The following is a 20,787-nucleotide window of genomic DNA, read 5'->3' on the forward strand; positions in this document are numbered from 1 at the left end:
CATCTGATTTGTTACTGGTCACTAGACTTGGAATTGCAAATAAAATACCCTTTTCCAAACCGGATTACTCTCTGTGTTTCATTCCTGCACTGCATCACCTCTGCATCTGTATCCACTCAGCTGCCTTGTCACAAGGTTCCTTTAGAGGAGGCAAGGGAGGCAGAGCCTCCTCAACTTTTCAAAGAAAAAAATTATTAAATATATATACAGAGCATCAAAAGAAACTTATCACTATTATAACACATTTATTTTTGAAAAAAAATAAGGTATATGAATGATGGACAGTGACAAAATGTTTTTGGTTTCTTTTAATTAAAAGATCATTCATCCTTGACCATGACACACTTGAGTGACTATGAGCATATGCACTTAACCCTTTGCAGTCTGTTTATTCAGCTCATGTCAGGTCCAATTTATTTTCACACTCGCTGTTTCTTTTACAGACGCCGTTTTAAAATATTTTTTCCGCCCCAGAGCAAAACAGGTTTAAAATGTAATCCAAGACAAAACAACATCAGTACTGCATCTCCAGCCAAGCCCCACCCCTATGTAATAAAAAAAAAGTGTGTTCTAGAAAGTTCTAGAAATGCGTTCGAGTTCATCTTTGCCCTTGCCCTATAATAACCCCATATCTTATATAACTTGTTTTTGTCACGTTTATATAACTTGTTTTGGTTAGAATGTTCTAGGGAAAGGAATGGTTTATTCAGAGGGCCGAGCCTCGAGGGAGTGATCTGGCCAATTACTCTCTCGCATGCAAAAGCCTAACTTGGTAAGTTATAAAGGACGGGGTTCTCCTCTGCTCTGATGAGAGTCAGCCGTGAGGATTAGCGTGCAGTCCTGCTCGGTAATTTCTTGGAGACAGCTGCTTTCTCTTACCAGGGTCGAAGGGCTCTCCTGATCCGCTTGGAAGGGTAAGAATTAGTTCAGTTGCGTCTCATGGATTGTATTGATCTGTGATTAATATAATCTTTGTATGTAACCTTGTTGGGTTGTGTCCCGTTAGGGATATCGTTATTCGCAGTATAGCATCTGTGTATGTAACTGCGTGTGTGTGTGTGAAATAATAAAGGACCTTTTAAAATTACTCTGTAAAGTAATTGTCTTATTTACTTCCACATCAACTTCCCTTTAAATTTAAAGTAATTAAATTTCACACAACAACGTGCATACTGATAAATCCTCTCCTGATCACTCGTTTTATCACCAAACTCCTCGATAATGTGATCCAGGTCATTGCTATTACATCTCAAAAAGCTCTGCAAATGTCTGCGATATTCGTTGAGCGCTGAATGTGGAAGCAGTTATCTCCTTTGTGTCCATCTTATCTCTGTGGTGCAGCTGCTAGCTCTATTGCTTTGGCTCCTATCGGTCATTGAATGGTTTTCTTGGCTTTTTCCGGAGGAAAAAAAATCAATTGGAGACCTGTACTTTATGTCCCTGGGAAGGGAAAATTGTAATGTTTGACCTGACTGCAAAGGGTTAATCGCCTAATTAGTGAGATAGTTGATTGGACACTGGATATGGAGTGATTTCAGCTGTTGAATTGCAAGCTTGAATAAAAGCAATAAAGAATTGCAGAAAAAAGAATATGCCACATCTGTAAAGAGAGCACCGCCTTTCTGGAGGCTGGACTAGGGCAGTGTACTGTGGCTCGTCATCTTGGGTGCTCACAGACAGCAATTTCAAACCTGGGGAGACGGTATAACCAGACACAGTCAATGACAGGCCACAAACTGGGAGACCAAGAGTCACAACACCTGCCCAAGATCGACCGATCATTTTGCAGCATCTTCGTGGTGTCGATTGTTAATCAGGACATGTTTTAACTGGAGGAGCCCAGAGTTTTTTTTTTTTTAATCAGAGGAGGCAATGCCTCAGATGACGAACTCCTGTCTGTCTGAAACACAGCACTTCCTCTGGCAGATCAGGTGATCTGAGCACTGGTTTTAATTGGAGGAACCACCCTCAATATATTTTGTTTTATTTTGATGCTTTGCAGGCATTAAATGGAAAATGGAGGATAACGCAGTTGATCGGCTGATTAAGACTCAGTTTAGACAGGCTAGATTATCTGAACACCTAAGATAAAATCTGAAGGGAGGCCATAATCAAAAATTGAAATTGCTAAGGAGAACAGGTCATTTCATAGCGGTTAGTATGACAGAATGGATTGGCTGGACGGAGGTGTAGCAAATAACTGTCTTTATTGCAGGCCTTGTTTACTTTTCAGAAACTCTGCACTCGCATGGTCAAAGTCCAGCATTACTGATAACAAAAATCAGGATCGGGCTGTAAAGCGTTACAGTAAGTCAGTTGTGACGTTCAACTTCTGGGGCAGGTTAGTGTGTGTGTATAAACTTTTTTTTTTTTTTTAACTGAAAAATACTGTAACATTGAGTGAAAATAAGGAAACAGACGATCGCAGCAAGATCACATTTGCCAAGATCAGCACACTACAACACAGCAGGGTGCAAGCTGCCCCTTTATACCCCCAAACGCTGCGAAAACATATACATTTAGACCTAACCAGACAAACAACATAGACATAACAAGACATGTTATTGGACCCCACAAATCAAATGAGTCACAAGCACAACACAACTGGACAACATTCACAAGCACACTGGGGCGATGACTCGATCACGCCTCCCCCATCCCACACGTGCACTTGTTCACATGGACAGGCGCATAGACAAAACACAGAACAGCGATAAAAACAATACAACACATAACACTTAGTACAGCTCACTACAATACTATTTATCCACCAAAGAAAGGAAGAAAAGGGGAATTCTCTGTGAAGAGAGCCTCTGTGTCTTCTCTCTGTCACCACTGTCAGTCACACAGATGACACAGTGGGAGCAGCAGGAATTTTTTTTTTTTTAATAAATCTTTAGAGCAACTCAGAAGCAAAATGACAAATGTTTTTAATTAAAATTACTATTTCTGTTTGTTTTTTTGGGAGGGGGGGTTTGTTATAAATTTTCCATCAGCCATCTTTGCTTCAAGATACAGCTGAGTAACGTTGCTCCAAATCTAAAGTTTGTCTGAATTGCTTATTTTATATTAAACAGATACACTTCATATGTATAGAATGGTATCTAATTATTTTGTTGGCCATTTATCAATGTACACCCAAGGGATGGGATGCTGCATAAATCAAGCATCCCACCCTCGGGTTCACGCCTTTACCAGGGAACAGCTTCAGGCTAACGGGATCCAAAACTGATGAAACTACGACCTACGAGAGAGAGGACGTCACTTTCAGCCATGGGTTTACTGGGTGCAACTCTGCATCTGGAATCGGAAGGCTGTGTAGCATCACAATCATCTCGCCTCCTATCACAGGCTGGAGGCCATGGAGAGACCCCCTTGGACCCCACCACCGACTCCCCTGGGTAAGCCTTACACTACCAGTTTGTGACCTGCAAGGGACTTTTCCCCAAGGCAAGGTGCAGGCGCAATGATGCCTCCAGCAATCTACATGAGGGAACAGGGTGGAGGGTCGGTAAGACAGCAAGAAATGGTGGAGTGAGCAGTTGAACCTCATACAGAGTGTGTTAGGTGTCAGAGACCTGTGAAGAGGTAAGGCATAGAAGGTGGCTGCTGGGCCTTGTTGAAAGCCCGCAGCTGGAAAGGCAGAAGGAAGAAAACCATTTGACAGTGAAGGGACCAATACGGGGGCCTGCTGGGCACATACTGGCCACAGAGGTGACTGCAGGGGCCTGCTGGATGCCTGCAGTGAGGAGGGGGGGCCCTGAAAGGTTAAAATTGAAGGTACAGGGGTGACTTGTTGGACAAGAGTGGTGGGCGCTGAAATGCCAGAATGGATTGTGGTGTCGTCATAGCCCCTGCGATGGGAAAGATGCTGCAGAGTGGAGAGAAACAAATTAAACAAATTCTCCTGTGCTGTAAATTTGAAGGGGATGTTGTTGGTATAAAGATAATGCTGGAGCCTTGGGATCGTCCAGTCTCTGATGTCAGGAGTTGGGGAGGAGCGAGTGTCCAGGCAGGAACTGTGACAGACAGGAGAGTGAGCCGGTTGTTGTGCTGCGCGGCAGGGGAAAGACAAGGAATCTGGTGATGGTGCTGGAGAAGCAGACATCTGGGCAGAGAAGGTTGGCGTGGTAAATACCGCTAACCGAACCATTGTCACAGAGTTGGCCCAGGAGGGGCTGGTTGAGCTGGTTGAGTGGATCTCGGCACCGGGGAAACGACAAACGGATCGTCATCCGACGAAACGGAATAATCCAGAATGTTGTCTGTGATGCGTACATGTACAATGAAATCGAAACACAAATGAGAGGTGAGTGAACAGGTTATTTATAGTGCTAACAATCTTAATTAGCTATGTTTAAATTGCATGATTTTTCTCCAGGAGAATGTATCTATTTTCTGAATCAAGTTGTGTGTACAGTACTATCATTACAGTGAGAGCACAGCAAATTGTTTTGTTCAATGTATAGCTAGAATTTTTTTGTACATTTTCTCGTCTGATATTCATGATGTATGGTAATTGAGACAGTTTAACAATGAAAATGAATACATAGTTGGAAATTAAATAAGGGTGTTTAAAATAAAAGATGTCCCTATCAAAACCTTCATAGTTGTTTTAAATGACAGGTTGGAGGGTGTCAAAGGAAAAAAATATTTTGAAGTGAAGATTTGTAGCCATGAGAACAATGTACAACCTATGAAGGTATGAAACAGAGACTAACAGAAGTAGATTGGAGTAAATAGAGAAAACATCCACAGAAAAGGGATGGCTGTTTTTTTAAAATGTAGTACTAGAGGCGCAAAAAAAAATTACACCCCAAAAGTAGACAAATCTAAATCTAAAACTAATGGCCAAAATGGTTTAATAAATCAATTAAAAAAAAAATATTCAGAAAAAAGGCATTTTAAAGAGCTTTTAAAGGGGGCCAAGAACAAAGTACACAGAAAGAGTACTTGGAACTACAAACACAATTCAAAAGGAAGATAGAAAGGCCAAGAGAGCGATAGAAAAGAACATTGCTAAGGGGGCTAAAAACAATTCCAAAAAGTTTTTCCAATATTACAACAGCAAGAGAACATTCAAAGAGAAGGTTAAATGTCTAAGATACAAATGGCAAAATCATAGACAAAGAAAAAAAATAGCAAATATATTAAATGATTACTTTTCATGTCGACCTGTTCCTATCCAGTTTTAAATAACTTTAGCATAACTGAGGCAGAAGTGTTAAAGGGACTAAGAGCTCTTAAAATAAACAGATTCCCTGAACCGGATGAGAATCTCCCAGTAGTACTCTGTGACAGGGTCTTCCTCGGGTCACACGCGTGGGTAGCCGCTGTTCAAGCATACAGAGAGACAGAGGTGGTGTTGAAACGCCGGCACAGGCGCGCAGGATTTATTAACAACAAACAAAGTGAAAGTAAAATAAAGGCGGTCATGTGACGTTACCAGCGATGGTAACGCACAGAGGACAGATACAGAAAACCGTACAAAAAGTGCAAAATAAAACACAATACCCCAAACTATAACTCAAAAGGTGCCGTGAAAACGGCAGGCCTTGCAGCAGCCCCGATCACAGCGATCGCCATGCTTTTATCTTGACGCTCTGTTGAGACACGCCCACCTGCCTGCGGGAACAGCTGATTGCTTTCAGCTGCTGCTCCACGCAGACCGGTAATCGTCCCCAGCGGAGCGCCACAGCAGCTAAACAATTAAATCAATTGTAACAATTAACACAAAAACATACAATAAACTACATATTTCACTGTGCAAGGCTTACGCTTTGCCACATACTCAAAGAAATGAAAGAAGTTATTTACAAACCATTAACCAAGATTATGCAACAGTCTCTTGACACAGGGGTTGTAGCGAGAGACTGGAGAATTGCAAACATAATACTGATCCACAAAAAGAGAAACAAAACCAAACCAGTTCCAAAATTGAAAATTATCAACATGGTAACAGTATCCTGCGAGACAGTCGGCATGGTTTTAGGAAAGGGAGATCGTGTCTAACTAACCTGCTTAATTTTTTTGAGCATGCAAAATTGACAATGGATAATTGCAAAGATTTCCAGAAAGCTTTACCCAAAGTCCAGCATAAAAGATTAATTCTCAAACTGAATGCAGTAGCGATTCAGGGAAATGCATGTAACTGGATTAGGGAGTGGTTAACACGTAGAAAACAGAAAGTACTTATTAGAGGAAAAACCTCAAAATGGAGTGTGGTAACCAGTGGTGTACCACAGGGATCAGTATTAGGTCCTCTGCTATTCCTAATCTACATTAATGATTTAGATTCTGGTATAGTAAGCAAACTTGTTAAATTCGCAGACGACACAAAAATAGGAGGAGTGGTAAACACTGTTGCAGCAGCAAAGGTCATTCAAAATGATCTAGACAAGATTCAGAACTGGGCAGACACATGGCAAATGACATTTAATAGAGAAAAGTGTAAGGTTCTGCACGCAGGCAATAAAAATGTGCATTATAGATATCATATGGGTGATACTGAAATTGGAGAAGGAATCTATGAAAAAGACCTAGGAGTTTATGTTGACAATGTGAGGAAGTGTCACAGAGATGGCCAAGTGGGTGGCGTCAGAACCAGGAAGGAATGAAATATACAAAGAGAGATGATGTGAAATGAAATGATGGCGCTTGCTTGCGCCGGTTTATTGTAAATAAAAGGGTTTAAACAAACAAAACAACAGGACACGGCACTCTGTGCCAAAATAAAAAGACAAACAAAAACGGACTAGTACTAAACAAAAATACGGTGAGCAGATACTTTATGTCATTATTATTATACTTATTATTTCCTCCATCTCCAATCCCATTCTCCACTCAACGAACACCCAACCACGAGTATGTGACAACGTGCATCTATATATACTGTTGTGCTGGGATTCAATTACCAATTAATTATTCACTTGAATCCCAGCATGTGAATTAATAAAGTGCAATTCCCTTTGCTCACATATTACTACATTTTAATTACACATGAAGTGCTGTGCAATCCTTGTGCCTAAATACAAATATACATTTTAAACACACAGACCCGTTTATATCCCGTGTACCAATGTCTATACACCAACATTTAAACACACCACACGCAACACATAACAGATAATATACACAGGGGCGGGCACTTTGTCACAGGAAGCTATAAAAAAGGCCAACAAGATGCTCGGATATATTGTGAAAAGTGTTAAATTTAAATCAAGCGAAGTAATGTTAAAACCGTACAATGCATTAGTAAGACCTCATCTTGAATATTGTGTTCAGTTCTGGTCACGTCGCTACAAAAAGGATATTACTGCTCTAGAAAGATTTAAAAAGCATGACATATGCAGACAGGCTAAAAGAACTGAATCTTTTCAGACTCAAGCATTCAAAATTCTAAAAGGTATTGACATTGTTGACCCAAGGGAGTTTTCTGACCTGAAAAAAGAAACAAGGACCAGGTTCACAAATGGAGATTCGATAAAGGGGCATTCAGAACAGAAAATAGGAAGCGCTTTTTACACAGAGAATTGTAAGGGTTTGGAACCAACTCCTCAGTAATGTTGTTGAAGCTGACACCCTGGGATCCTTCATGAAGCTGCTTGATGAGATTCTGGGATCAATAAGCTACTAACAAGCAAACGAGTAAGATGGGCCAAATAGCCTCCTCTCGTTTGTAAACTTTCTTATGTTCTTATGTGTTGATTGTCATTATCGCTTTGACTGTATGAAAGGGTATGACTGCATTATACCAGCAGAGATTGTGCAATTTTCATGCTGCGTGAATGGGTATTTTAAATAATTTATTTAACGCCACTGAGATGTCTCAGTAGCGGCATTTGTGTGTAAAAGGGTTATTGGACACGGTACCAGGATTTCAAGCAACAGCCACACAATTCCTTCTTCAACCAAATCCAGTGCTGACTTCATTTAAATACTCCATCCCACATTCAGATGGAGAGGTGCAGTTTTCAACATTCTGCAGTTAATACATAGCCTGCAACTTCTGAGAGGCGTACTTGCGCATCAAAAATTAAATACTCATCTGCATCTATTTGCGTTTGCCGCCTCTTAGTACAAAGGCCATCATAAGTGCAAGCAGCATCCACAAAGACGGGATCCCACAGGATACCTCATCAACTCTTACTGCAGAGATCCACCCTTCTCCCCTGCATTGAATTAATTTCCCCTGCATTAATTTTCCAAGGATGCCTGTGCATCGATATTGATCGACCATCCTCTGACCCTAGTTCTGTCAGGTTGTGGTCAATGAACAGACATACGTCACTTGCACAGTGGCACTGCATACTCCCACCATAACCCCTGCAATGCTATATAAACACAAACCATGCCACCATGCCACCATGCATATTAATAAAAAAATGTTTTAAGATAGATCATCACTCAAATAAAGTTTACAGAAGAAATAATAAACTCATACAGCTTCTATTGACCTTATAAAATTATATAACATGCTAAAATAAATATACATGCTTGCAGCAGGGACCTGCTTGTAAATATTGTATTACAATTTAAAATGTATTGTTGTTTAAAATGCATTGTGTGGTGTGTTTGTTGGTGGGAGTTGGCAGGGATGGGGTTAATTTCTTATCCCTGCCAAATACATGTGAGAATGTGGCTGGAGCCTTAATTGAATGATTCATGGTTAATTAGGCTCCAGCCATATGATATTTAAGGAGAGGAAAAGAATTTGTTTGGAAGAAGGGAGTTGGGTGAATTTACACTGTGAGTGGTTGTTGGTATTATATTTACAACTTTTTTAGTGAAGGCTAATGCCCAGCCCACAAAGTTTTGTCTTATGTTTCAACCTTTATTTTGTTCCTGTGTATTTTGTTCATGGCGTTCGTGACTTGTTTTGTTAAACCTTTTTATTTTGCTCTGTGATCAGTGTTTTTTTTTTAAGTTATTATTGGTTTATTTGTGTGAAATACTTATGTACCCCAGAGCTTAAAACCACAGTTCTTGAAGTCTCCTTCATACCACCTTAGACACCCCGCTATGGGCTCACAATCCAATGCTATAAATTAATTCCAAAAACTATGTCTATACTGTAATTACTACATGCTTTTTTTCTCTGCTGTTTGTTTGAACAGTGTTGTTATTTTAAAAGCCACAGGCCTATTTGAATACATCTGTAGCAGGGCAACAGGAGAGAGCTCTGCACATTATTAAAAAGGGGAGGTAAAAGCCTTGCTTATATATATATATATATATATGTATTTGTACTGTTGTTAGGGGTAAATATGACAGCAAAAGCTGTGTTATTGTTTATTTGTATTTAATTAAAAATGTATTGATGGCGTAGCCGAATGTTCGGTTTGTACTTGTAACAACGACAGCAGCCCTGTTCAGTTTTTATTTTAGAACAGGGTTTCCCCCGCCACCCCTGTACTGTGTTTTGTGTTTATTTATTATTTATTGTATATTTGTATGACGGCGAATCGCCATGTGTGTTATTGATTTGTTTTTGCAGCGTGGATGGGAAGCGTATCAACGTTAATTAAACCTTGTGTAGAAGGCGGCCATCTCCCGAATTAAGTTATTAATTTGTTGCTAATCGGGAGACGGTCACCTGCATAAATACCTGCAGCTCTCTGCACTCCAGGGGGGTGTGGAAAAGGAGGAACGAGAATGAGCGAGCAAGGTTATTAAAACGAAACTAAAATATAAACATAGGAACAGTGAAAGGAAACTGTCCAGCCTGACCTGTGTTTGGTGTTTTTGTGTTTGAGATTTGTTTTTGTTCACACTTTTTATTTGGCTCTGTGAGCAGTGTTTTCTGTTTAAATATATTTTTTTAAATAAAAGGTGCCAAACAAAAGGCCCCAGAACACACTTTTTTTGTCCTAAGTAAAGGATTGTGCCATAGTTTTGGCAACATACTCCAACCGCACCCCACTTACCAGCCAACATGTCTCCTACTGCATGTTTTTGCAACTCAAGTTGGACTTGAAGAGCATTCCCTCAGGGGGAATAAGAAGTTACTGTTCTACAAACAGAGGAACCTGTATTTTCTGATTAGGGCTGTATGTGTTTAAACGGTAAACGTGGATTTAAAAAAAATGTTTTAAAAAGTTATTATACGTTTACACCCCATGTAACAAAAAAATAAATAATTGTGTTTCCCCACATTACAATATCTTTTTTATTTTTTTACATCCATAGTTTTGCCATTCGCCCTTTTGGGTGTTCTTCAACCAATCAAGGTGAATCAACTCTATTTCCTCTAATGAGGTAGTAAGGCCTGTGAAAAAGCAACATGCGTGACATCTCTAAATCTAAACATAAGTTCCGTTTGGGAGTTTTTGAAAAAACTGACGAAAGCACTGCCAGGTGAAAGCAGTGTCAGACGAAAACATTGCCAGACGAAAGCACTGTCAGATGAAAGCACTGTCAGATGAAAGCAGTGTCAGATGAAAGCACTGTCTGGTGAAAGCAGTGCCAGGTGAAAGCACTGTCAGACGAAAACATTGCCAGACGAAAGCATTGTCAGATGAAAGCAGTGTCATCAGTACCAAGTAGAATGCACAGTCTCTATGACTGTGAAAGCTAATTTGCAGAAGCCCTGGATAAAACTAATACATGGAAGCTTAGCGACAGAGTAAGAGCACATGATTCTTACATTTAGTTTCTCATGCACTATATCACTGATGAATGGGAGTTTAAAACTGCAGTCTTGTCAACAACAGACAGGCTGGTCTTAAAACTGACTGCATAACTCACCTGATTGGAGAGCACTACTTCTTGTAGGTCACTTTAAATACAGCACTTCTGCTTGGAACGCAGTGCAAGAACAGCAGCACATAATGAACTTTCCCAACATGAGCTTGTTCAGCTTGTTAAAACATGCTAGAATACTGACTTTCTTATGTTTGAGCATCTCTTGGACCAAAGGTGGGCAGTTTGTGCAGTCTTAAGTGATAGGAGAATCACACAACTTACAAATGCCCGCACCCTTGAATGAAAGACGAGAGCTGGCAAATTGCTGAATTTCAAGCACATTAAAGCAGCTGTACTGTGCTACAACTGTTATATCTGGCGTGACCACTTCAAAACGTGTTTGCATCTTTCATACATCCATGTATGCACGGGTTAATCAACAACCATTTGGTTGTTTCAATTGAAGATTTACCTTCCATTAAAATGGCTCGTGACTGAGGAAATCTGAACCAGGTTTAAGGTTAATGATCCACAGTCAGTATCGATACTTTCGGCTGTACTGGACCCACATTAGACAGCGAAACAACCCCACCAGCAAAGAGAGGCTGTGAGGATCCCCGCTCAGTTTCCTTCTGGGCAGACTAGAGGCCAGCGCAAAGCTCCACAGGCATCAAATCTAAGTGCATGTGAGTTTGAGCAGTACTTATGTGAACCAGATCTGGATGTTGAATGCAACCTACTTAAGTGGTGGGCAATCAATGATAACAAATACCTGTGACAGGCAAAACTAGTGTGAAAATACCTTACCATACCAGCTACTTCAATCCCAGTCCAGAGACTTTTTTCCCACTGATGGGAATATTGTGACAAAGCTCAGAAGTTCACTGGACCTGGAAAATATGGACAAACTAGTTTTCTTGCAAAATATTTAAAAGGTGGATTTTAACGTTGAAGTACAGTTTCCCCCTTACATGTTCATGTTTTTTTTTTTTTTTTTTAAAGACATGTATAAAGGTAATAGCAGTTTTCTATGTATTATTATTATATTTCTTCATAAAATATTTTATATGCTTATTATGTTTGTGTGAATCTGTCACAAACATTTAAAATACAAAACTAATAAAAATGGCTATTAAAATATTGTAAGTATAAAAATATGAAATTGTTGAAATATAAATTATATGTCCATTTAATTGGATTAACGGTGGGCTTAAACATTGTCAATTAAACGTAGATTTACAGCCCTATGATGTGTCATGTAATCCTTTCTTCTATCACTGATAAAGCAGCTTTTTCTAAAATAACTGCAAGTGCTAATGAATCAGCTTCTAACTCCAGTAAAGCTTCTGTCTCCCTCCAAAAAAGCAAAACAAAACTGCATGACTGGAGTCCTAATTCCAGCTTGTATTACTTACAGTGCCTATAGGAAATATTCACCCCCCCCCCCTTGGATCTTGATGCATTTAAATGGGATTTTTTTTTCTTTTGATTTACACAACCTACTCAACAGTTTGTTGAAAAAATGTTACAACCTGAAATCTTGATGCATTTAAATGGGATTTTTTTCAATTTTGATTTACACAACCTACTCAATAAAAGTTTCAATGTGTGAAAAAATGGGGGCATTCAAAGCAAAGATACTACCATGAAGACCAAGGAGCTTTCAAAAAACGGGATAAATCAATTAAAAAATAAAAACCTTGAGGTATACGGCACCAAGAATCTGCTTCATTAGATAAGTATTCACCCCCTTTGCTGTGACACATCCTAAATAAGCTCAGGTGCAAGTTTACATACCCCAATGAAAATGTATAATTTCTAAGAATTTTAGGAAAAATCTTTTGTACAAAAGGTTTGGTTTTGTGGATGCCTTCAGCAAAACTCCAAAAATGCTAAATTCACAACAATAAAGATATTTTAATGAGCTTTTGGCATGATTCTTTAGTGATTTTTTTCTTCAAAACAAAATTGTTCCAGTTCATTCAAATTGAACTCCAAATTGAATTGCCAAAGCCTCTCAATTGGATTTAGATCAGGACTTGGAAGTGTGACAGAAATACAATGAACCATGGTTGTAAATCTCCCTCCTGACCTGGGAGGGCGCTGAGCAAGGACAAAGTTCTTTGGACGGGCTAGCTTGACAGTTTAGTGGATATATGCGTAAACCAGAAAAAAGACCTGCCTGTAATTAGAGGGGGTGGGGCAAATCCATGCTAATACATGTTTTGTGTGTAAATTATATTATAAATAGTGTATTATGATTTTTAAAAAAGGAAATGTGTTTGGGAATTGTTGTGGTATGGTTTTAATGTATTTTTTGTTTATTTAAAATACAATGTTTTCATTTATTATTGTTTGGTTTGGATGTGGTCTGGCAGAGGCGATTGTTAGTAGCTCCTCTCTGCCTTGGAGAGAAGGAACGTGTTTGAGAGCCAGAGAGAGAGCAAGGAGAAAACGAAAGTAAAGTAAACCAGCTATAGGATCAGTGAAGGAGTCTGCCCAGCCTGCAGTAGCACATGTACTCTATCTGTAGTCTTTATGATGAATTACATAACTGTACAACCATGTCCTGCCCTTATTCCTGGGATTATAACCACAAATCCTCTACCACATAAAAAACTGGACTTTGTTGGAAAACATGGAAAGAGAATTGATTGGCAGTTTGCTATGCATGCGGACTGGCAGAGCTATACTGGTGTTCTTTTCCGAAAAAAGACTAATATTGCAGATAGCAGTAAGTTTGGTTCAAATTGCATGTACTGCTAACAGTTGATGAGAGTTTTGTGCCTACAAGCTTTTAGCACAGCACTGACTGCTGTTGGGCCCAAAGGGTCTCAGGGAGAATACAAGATAACGCCACTGGACTCGAAGGATCTCAAGCAATAAGGAGAAATATGAACAAGGAAGATGACAAAAACCAGATGTATCGACCTTTTGGGGCACCGGGGTCCGAAGAGGAATGCATTGAGTTCAAAGGTCGCCACACTACACTATACACACACACACTAAATTAAATACATATAGTATATGGTAACAGAATAATGTGTCGTACCTTTGCTATTGGTTAAGTGTCAGAGAAAGAGGGAGGAGAACCATCTATACAGAAGGGTATCTAATGTCATGCAAAAATTGGAAGAACGATTAATCTGTTTGTCCTGTACTTGGGACCTGTCTCCCTGCATATTTCAATAAATCTAACAACTGATTGAAGAAAAATACTTTTTTTTTTCTTGAATCTACTTACTCAATGTTTACTAAGTTACTTCATCAGACTTCTTCTCCATATACATAATATGCTGTAAAGGTCTCTTTAATATGTGATCTATTGAACCTGTGATGAACTTAGTCTGTGTTAAAAAAATGTTTGGCAGCATTGCAGGGCAGACTTCAACAACAGAGCAAGTATGGCACAGGTAATGCAACACTAATGTACCTAATTGAGAATGCTAGAGTAAAACTGAGCATATCCAATTTGTTCCAACTATTGAAGGCAGAATACTTTTCCATAATTCGCTCTCTGAAATCTCCTTTTTAGAGCAGAGCCACTGCGTAATATGAATACAGATTATAATAAAAATCGTACAGAAGGCATTGTGAATTGTAAACTGTACAATGCAGATGATGCTTCTTTATGATGTATAGCACGTTTTGAACGTTTGTAACAAGGTGTGTTCGCTGTGTTTTAGCAGTGAAAAAAATCTGTTTAATTTTGGTGTTCTGACTTTTACACACAAATTAGCAGCTACTCGCAATCGCCAGCAGGTATATGCTGTACTGCTCTGTGTTTCAGTTTTCCCCTGGAGACGCTGCTGAATGTATAGCAGCGGAAAATAAATAGGTGGTTATACTGTATTTAGCATGCCAGGCATGACTGAATGTGTAAGGTGTGAATAGGTAGATATAAAGTAATGAGATCCTTTGCATAAAAGATTTACTGCAGTCTTACTTCACTGCCACATGGTTTACGCTGTTGCTTCATTTTCATTGAGGTTGTTTTTCATCAGGGGATGCAACTACGGCTTCTTATAGATGTACTGTATCATTAACTATAAATATATAGCCTGACAGTATCAAGAATATCTTTTAACACTTTGCACAACTTCACTGTGCACAACAGTAACAATATGCAGGATTTACTTTTATACTAATAAATTGATCAGTGACCCTTGTCTGATGATATACAGTACTTTACCTTCTGATTACAAATAGTGAGGCTCCCAGAATAACAAGATATCTTGTTGAACTGAAAACTTTGAAGTGAGAGAAGGTGCATTTCTAAATTTTGTAATTCCATTTTTTTTATACTGAAGATCAGAGGAATAATGGAGTAACAAAAAACACAGTATTCAGGTTTTTCTTTGTTTTTTTGTGTTTTTTTTTTTTCTTACATGTACCCAAAAGGACTACAATGAACCTGCAGTACATGATGTTTTGATGAAGGATGTTTTGACATACAGGTACAAGTACAAAACTTACTTTGCAGTTCTAAGCAGCAGTGAGCATTCCATTAGAATTTGTCATCATGGCTTGGAGATGTAAAACAAATAAACAGTTACCCTACATGGCTGAGGGTTTAAAGGGGCAGGAGCCAACTTCAAAATGTATCCAGAAGATTTTTTCTTAAAATAGACTGAAAAAAAAAAGTTTCTAGATGGGTGGTCTACTTGGAACTTTTATTCAGTTACATGAAGATCTATTAGCAGGCACTATGACACAGCCACTGTAGCATTCAGACAGAATGATTTGCTTAAGTCTGGCTGGTATATGTTTGGTCGAGACTCCTACCTTTCCATTCAAGTCAACCAGCTACTAGACCATAACTGCAGATAATCATGGTTCTGCTGATAAATTAGTTCTTCAAGCTAGAAGCAGCATTTATTTTATTTTAAATTCAATATACCACTAAGATTCAATTAAGATGATTCATTTGTCTTGGAAATCTCCTGGTTTAATTAAGAAATACATTTTTATCTATTTATTTAATATATAGTTTATGTCACAACAGACTGACACTGAATGCACAGAATCAAGTATTTGGTATTCGCTTTCTATTTGGCAAAATTATTATAAATTATCCAAAATAGTCTGCACTGTAAATGTTTATCACGTTACTATTTACTTCCCATCTCAACATACTTGTGAGCCATTTAAAATATTTAAACACCAAAAACATTAAACTAACAAAGATTATGTATAACTTTGTCACTTTACACACTGTAGATTCTTTTGTGTTTTCTTCCTTCATTTTTCTTTTGCAAGTAAGAAATTTATTTTTGAAACGATACATGGGATAATCTGGATGTACAGTTCTCTACCAAACACCAAAACCAAATTCAACCCGCTGCTATTGCTACTAAAATACAGACCTAATAAATAAAACAAAAACCTTCAAAGTACTGTGATTATTATTCATGTCTACCAGACAACTGGGCTGGACCAGTTCATACTCTTCCTAACTGCTACTGGTAGCTTTCTTTTCTGACTTAGCATCCACTTTTTTATGTAGCTTTCAACTCACCCATTCTGGTCACTATTCTATGATTTCAACTTAACCCAACTTCCTTCAAGCTGACACAGAGAATCGTTAATTTATCCTAAATGCTGAGAAGTTGTTAAATTCAAATGCTCAACACAGATTGGTTTGAATCTTAAATCAATCTTATTCATTTCCCATTAGCAACAGATTGATAACCACCCAATCTGAACTGGGACAGGTGCATATGAGAGGTTCCCTCCAGCCCAGTTTCTCTGGCAGAGGAAGTTATCTAATGAGAATTTAATACAAGGGACACTAAAGGCACATTTTACACCATGGACTGTAGAAAGAAAGAAAGAAAGAAAGAAAGAATGCCTGTTTATACAAAATCAGGAAGATATTGGAGTTAAAAATGGCAGTTACTGTATAAATGTTCTACGTATATGTGATGTTGAAATTGAAACAGGACTGCAATATACTGGTTTCATGGCAGTAAAACACACCCATGACCAAATACAGGGTCTTTTTTTTTTGCAAAGCATTAATAATGCCAGTCATCCAGGGAAATGAGTACCTTGTTGGAGGCAGTGTATTTATTTATTTATTTAGAAAGAGAACCTAGAATACTTATGCCGCAAGTCTACACATTTTTTGTGAAACCAGCAAAACTCAATCTCATCTTGTTTCAATTTCAAACTGGGACTGTCTTGGTTCCGTGTACAGTCTGGATTTTACAGATTGTGCAGAATGGGCTGTACTTTGCAGCAAGTTCAATGATCTCCTATACAGTGCCTATAGAAAGTCTACACCCCCATGAACTTTTTTCACATTTTGTTGTGTCAGTGCCTCAGTTTCATCTGCACCATACTCCACACTGTTAAGGGTAAAAAAGTTTTTATTGAGAAAAAAAGAATTATAAATTTTTATGAACTGAAACTTTAACCCCCGAGTTAATACTTGGTGGAAGCACCTTTCTCAGCAATTACAGCTGTGAGTCTGTTGGAATAGGTCTCTACCACCTACATTTGGCAATATTTGACCATTCTTCTTTACAAAACTGTTCAAGCTCTGTCACGTTCCTTGGGGAGCATTGATGAACAGCAATCTTCAAGTCATGCCACAAATTTTTGATTGGATTTAGGTCAGCCACTTAAGGACATTTACCTTTTTGTTCCTTAGACACTCCAGGTTTGGGTCGTTGTCATGCTGAAAGTTGAACTGTCCCAGTTTTAGCTTCCTTGCAGAGGACAGCAGGTTTTCCTCAAGGACTTTTCTGTACTTTGTTTGTGGCAGAGTGTCCCGCCACTTTGTTTATTATTTTGTATTCTGATTTGTGTCAATGCGTTTATTATTTGTAGTATTATTATTATTATGCATTGTTTGGCCGGATGAGGGAGATGTTGTCCGCCAGGTTATTGTTTTTATTTTTAAATACCTTGCGAGGATGCGTGACTGATCAGCTACTGACTATTTAACTAGCTGACTGTCACGCTTCCTTATTTGATCTCATGCAGACTATGGCCAGAATATAAAAGCCTGCAGCTGTCTGCGCTGAGGCTTGTGTGTGTCAGAGGAGAGACGTAAGTCTATAGAAGAGAGTAGACAATTGCTAGACGTGCTGGCTGAAAACCTGCACGATATTTGCTTGTCTGTTTGTATAGCCAATGCACCCTCTATTTCCACCATTCACTGTTTTGATATGTGTTTCTGGTCTGACGTCACCACTGCAAAGCCACCCTTTTATATTGCTCCATTCATTTTCTCTTCTATCCTATGGGTCGTTGTCATGCTGAAAGGTGAACTTCCTTCCCAGTTTCAGCTTTCTTGCAGAGGGCAGCAGGTTTTCCTCAAGGACTTCTCTGTACTTTGCTCCATTCATTTCCTTTCTATTCTGACAATTGCCCCAGTCCCTGCCGATGAGAAACATCCCCATAACAAGATACTGCCAGCACCATGCTTCACAGTAGGGATGGTGTTCTCTGGGTGATGTGCTGTGTTGGGTTTGTACCAAACATAACACTTTGCATTTAGGCCAGAAAGTTCCATTCTAGTTTCGTCAGACCACAAAACTTTTTGCCACATGGCTATAGAATCTCCCGAGTGTTTCTTTTGCATACTTCAGAAGGGATTCAAGGTGGGCTTTCTTGAATAATGGCTTCCTTCTTGCCACCCTACCATACAGGCCAGATTTGTGGAGTGCTTGGGATATTGTTGTCACATACACATTTTGACCAGTCTTGGCCATAAAAGCTTGCAGCTCTTGCAAAGTTGCCATTGGCCTCATGGTAGAATCTCTGATCAGTCTCCTTCTTGCTCTGTCATCCAGTTTGGAGGGACGGCCTGATCTAGGCAGGGTCTTGGTGGTGTCATACACCTTCTACTTCTTAATTGTCTTGACCGTGCTCCAAGAGATATTCAAGGCCTTTGATATTTTTTTAATACCCATCCCCTGATCTGTGCCTTTCAACAACTTTGTCCTGGAGTTCTTTTGAAAGTGCCTTGGTGCTCATGGTTGAGCCTTTACTTTGAAATGCACTACCCTGCAAAGGGAACCTACAGCAACTTCTGAATTTATCCTGACACTAATTTAGTATTGCTATTACAAGGTGGGGTGGACATTTATCCAACCAAGCTATTTCAGTTTTTTTTTAAATTATTTTTGTACAAATTTCTATAATATTTTTTTAATTGAAAGTTGTGGGGTAGGATGTGTAGATAAATGAAAAAAAACAAAAAACAATTTTAATGCATTTTAATTCCAGGCAACAAAAGATGAAAACTTCGAAAGGGGGTGTAGACTTTTTATAGGCACTGTACGTTTCACGTCATTGTATAATTGCCATTAATGAAGTTACCAGCCTTTTATATTTCCTCTTTTTTCCTATTTCCCCTTTGAATTGGATACTTCAATTAAATCCTCCATAACATTGAACTGTAGAGATTTTTTGAGTCCAAAATCCTAACTAGGGCTGACAAAATTTCAATAAAAGCTGGTCTGAGCTTGGTCTGCGGCTAATGGAAACTAAGACTGATTTAAAATCTCCCCAGTCCCATGGACAGATCAAAAAATGGTATTCATTGAAACCATGATCTTATTTCCAGTGAGTTTCTGGGGCAAAAGGCAGCACATTACAGAAACAAATTGCAAAATATATCCTTACTCTGTGGTTCTTATTGTAAAAAGATGTGCCCTAGGCACATTACAATATTACCAGATGTTTCAATTACATGTGCAATATGTACGATGTATGGTTGTGTCTGCATGTTCCGTATATACACAGTAGGTGTGTGTGTACAACTGTGACATGTATTTTTTCTATCTATCTGAGTGAGATAGATAGATAGATAGATAGATAGATAGATAGATAGATAGATAGATAGATAGATAGATAGATAGATAGAGACAGACAGAGATAGATGCAGATCAAGGGACCTGTATTAAAATGCTTTGTTGTATCCATGAAAGGTTCTCAGACTTCATTAATAGAGAGGATTGCACAGTTCCTACTGCTTTAAAATGACTAATTTACATAACAGCTGTTTTAAAACCCAGCATCCACATATACCGCAAACAACAAATACTATATATTTATAAAAGTACAGTATAAACATTGAAACTAAATTATCACAGGCATTAATTCTAAGAAGCATAGATGTGTCCAAAGCTAAGGCTAAATATAATTGCAGTTAGCAGGACACTTTTAACCATGAATAGGTACTAAAATAATAATAATAATAATAATATAATAATAATAATAATAATAATAATAATAATAATAATAATAATCTGAAGGCATGTCATACTCACATTAGAATTCGAGGGGCTAATACAGTCTTATCATCCTACAGAATAGGAAGTCGTGTGTAGCCTATTGTCCAATGCCGACACCCCAAAAGAGGAATCCAGTCAAGGTTGAGGCAGAATGGAGAAAGCACAATAGGGAAGAAGCATGAAAGAGAGAGAGGAAAGAGGAGTGTGAAGGAAAGGGGGCGTCTCCTCCTCTTGCAGCAAGGTGGGGGATACAAAATGTTTAAAGATTCATCACATCTTAAATAGGGACTGTGTTGAAGGTTCTTGAGGTTGCTGCAGCAGGGTTTGGTTACTGCATCCCTGCAGCCACTGATGAGCTGGTTTGTACCATCACAAGCCTATGGGTCTGTGTGTGTAGAGGAGGCAGGTGGAATCAAGGACTGGTGACATGAATACACAATAAAGGAAAGCGGTACATAAGCAATAAGGAATAAATCAATTTGTTTGAGAAATACAATAGAGAAGGATAAAAAAACACTGATGCTTAGAAAAGGGAGTGGTGGGCTATAAGCAGCTTCCCCCTTGTTCATGGGGAAATGGTCTGTTCTGTAGCTTACTGATATGCAAAGTCAGTTCAGCAAGAGGGAGGGAGACTAGCTTGGATTGGAACATCTGGGAGCGGGGCTGCAGAGCATAGCCATTACAAGCATGACAATAGAGAGAGAGAAGTAGGTTTAAAATCAGTTATGGGGGAGGGTAGACTTGCTAATAAATAATATAGCTTTCCTCCCCTTTTCCCTTTGACACTAACTGTTTCATTCGTCGTTTATTAAAAACACAGACACTGCCCTAAGCCACAGAGCATGTTCAATGTGTG

The 20,787-nt window shown here is 38.8% G+C and overlaps 1 protein-coding gene across 1 annotated transcript in view; it reads right to left on the bottom strand.

Annotated features, from left to right (window-relative positions):
- Nucleotides 1–20,265, bottom strand: part of LOC121320422 (tripartite motif-containing protein 3-like) — an 87,325-nt gene extending 67,060 nt beyond the window's left edge. The window contains exon 1 of the mRNA XM_041258746.1: nt 19,968–20,265. The gene's annotated coding sequence lies outside the window, so the exon portion shown is untranslated. The remainder of the gene's footprint in view (nt 1–19,967) is intronic.
- Between the last annotated feature and the right edge of the window lie 522 nt (nt 20,266–20,787).

Source organism: Polyodon spathula, chromosome 9 (assembly GCF_017654505.1).
Source record: "Polyodon spathula isolate WHYD16114869_AA chromosome 9, ASM1765450v1, whole genome shotgun sequence".
NCBI classification, from domain to species: domain Eukaryota; kingdom Metazoa; phylum Chordata; class Actinopteri; order Acipenseriformes; family Polyodontidae; genus Polyodon; species Polyodon spathula.